General features: G+C 55.2%; 1 protein-coding gene across 2 annotated transcripts in view; it reads right to left on the reverse strand.

Moving 5' to 3' along the window:
• COMT (catechol-O-methyltransferase) overlaps positions 1-967 on the reverse strand; it is a 19,906-nt gene extending 18,939 nt beyond the window's left edge. The window contains exon 1 of one of the 2 annotated variants that reach the window (XM_045291268.1): positions 720-967. The gene's annotated coding sequence lies outside the window, so the exon portion shown is untranslated. Of the gene's footprint in view, positions 1-544 lie in introns of both variants that reach the window. The other variant, XM_004701427.2, reaches the window with a different exon arrangement.
• Between the last annotated feature and the right edge of the window lie 1,418 nt (positions 968-2,385).

Here is a 2,385-nt window from a genome sequence, read left to right on the forward strand (position 1 = left end):
CCTTTAGGCTGACCGTGCTGATGAGTCTCTAGGGAAGTTTCGGGGAGGTCAGGTGCTGCACTCACACCAGTTTTAGAATGACAAACAGAAAAGGTACCAGGGCAGACACAGGCCTGGGCATAACAGGTGTGGGCAGGAAGGTGCTGGTTTATTAGACCCATAGGTATAAGCTCCAAATTACAGAAAAAAAATACATCAGCTCTGCTGGACTCTGCTGCTTCATGCGGTTGCCTGAGTGACAGTGAAACAAGAATGGGCGCTGGCTGAGCCTTAATCCTGCAGTGGGGACCCAGCCGTCCCCCTCTGCCCCCCTCTTCAGGGGAAGGTTGCTCTGACGCAGCACTGGGCCTGCGTGCTGAGCATTGCAGGGAGTCGATGCCGTCACAAGGAACTGTGTGTCCCCCACTCTTTGAGCCCCCAAGAGGTTTGGAAAGCAAAAGAGACCAGTCCTCAGGAGTCAGGGCAAAGCAGAAGGAAGGAAGTACCGTTGGGGGGTGGGGTGGGGGGTTAATACCGTCCAGGAAGGGCAGGTGGTCCCACAAACCTCCTTTCTGCCTGAGAGCGGGGACGATGGTTCCTCCTTCTTCTGAGAACCCCTCCAGGCAGCTTCTGGCCCCAGCTGTCCCCTTGCAGAGCCCAGAGTAGGTCACTGTGACCTGGAGCCTCAGACCCCTCCCCCTTTCCTGCGCAAAGCCCGCAGTGCGTGCGCTGAAGCTAACCTTTGGTGGCTCGGATCCTCAAAGGTCTGGAAAGGGGGTGCAGGGGTACCTCAAGGCAGGGAGTCCCTCTCCGGGACCCTTCAGGAGGCCCCAGGGGCTGGTACTGCGGGCAGCTCACACTGGCCCCCGAAGCTCGGAGGTCACATTCAAAAAGCAAAATTAACAGGACACACAGTGCCTGGCTGGAAAAACCCGAAAGGCTGGTTCTTTTCCCCAATTCGGTGGCATTCCCACGAGAGGCCCCTACGCACCACCCAGACCCCGCCCTCAGGTTGGGGGGTGGCTCGTCTCTGGCCGGAAAGGCCCTGGGGGACCACCCAAGGAGGAATCTGTTGGGGCGACCCACGAACCCCTAGGGCTTGGGACTCTGCAGAGCCCTCCCCCACCCCTCCTGCCGCACTGCGCCCTCCATCCTCGCGGCCCGCGGGGCCTCCCGGGGGTGTGATCGCTGCCCCAGGGCCGAGGGCCGCTCCCACGTGGTCAGGGACATGATGGCATTGCATGGCTGTGAGGCTGACACAGGAGGGGGCAGCGTTTCATTCTGTTGTGCAAAAGGCCACTGAGTCAGAACCAGCTAAGGATCTAACAATATGCAAAGGTACATGGAAAGCCACGGGGAAGGTTATGTGTCTACTTGGCTCGGCCATGATTTTCAGTGGTTCGGCAGTTAGGTGATGATGTTGTTTTACAGTGATGTCATCACCCTCCATTTTGTGACCGGTTGCAATTATCCTCCATTTTGCGATGTGTTGTAATCCTAAGCCTCTGTGCCTGTGGATAAGGAGCTCTAGTGGCTCTGTGAGTTAGGTGTTGGGCTGTTCAATCTACCAGTCATTCCATAGGGCAGAGGTGAGGCCGTCTGCTCTTCTAAGGCTTTACAGTCGCAGAAACCCTGTACAGGGTCACTATGAGTTGGAATTAACCTGATGACATGGTAGGCCTGTGGCTGTGGTCCCATTTGGGAGTGAGTTAGTTGTCCACTACGTTAATGAGCCAGGATTAGAAAGTATCCTGAAATACTTATTGAAGAGGGTGGCTCAAACCACACCCTTATTTAAGTCACACCTTTCATCTTACAAGAGACAAAAGGCAGAGAAGGGCGTAAAGGCGACGTAAAGGCCTTCTGGCAAGAAAATAGAGCTAGGAGTGAAGTGTGTCTTTGGGACCCAGGATTCCTACGCTAAGGACCTCCCAGACCTAGGAAACAGAAAGAACTGGAACACCAGACATGGTGAGAAGCAGTGGGAGAAAGAGGTGGCGAAAGCAGCAGCAGAACCAGGAGATGGCATGGTGCGCCTCCAGGCCCACCAGGTGAAAAAGCCGAGCACTTTGGGGCAGGAGCTTTGCTGGTGCAGAGGGAGCCTCCAGACATCTGTCAGTGGAGCTCAAGTGCATTGTCACACTTGCCTGAGTGGGGCAGAGGGGCTGAAGGGCAGAGAGGGGCCTGCCTGCGAATATGACTGAGAAAAGGCTGCCCAGATTGAAGAACTGTATCCTAGACCTTTCTGATCCTGAATTGTAACCCATGAACTGCCTTAATAAATTGTGTGTTGTCTTTGTGGCCATATGGGATTCCAGAATCCAGCAGAGAAGCAGGGAGTGCTTTGAGAGGGATGGCTGTGTCAGACTTGGTAAAAAAGCTGGAGAGAGGAGCTATGGCTGACCC

The sequence above is a fragment of the Echinops telfairi genome, unplaced genomic scaffold, assembly GCF_000313985.2.
Source record: "Echinops telfairi isolate 266 unplaced genomic scaffold, ASM31398v2 ScPeMD7_70;HRSCAF=299, whole genome shotgun sequence".
NCBI lineage: Eukaryota > Metazoa > Chordata > Mammalia > Afrosoricida > Tenrecidae > Echinops > Echinops telfairi.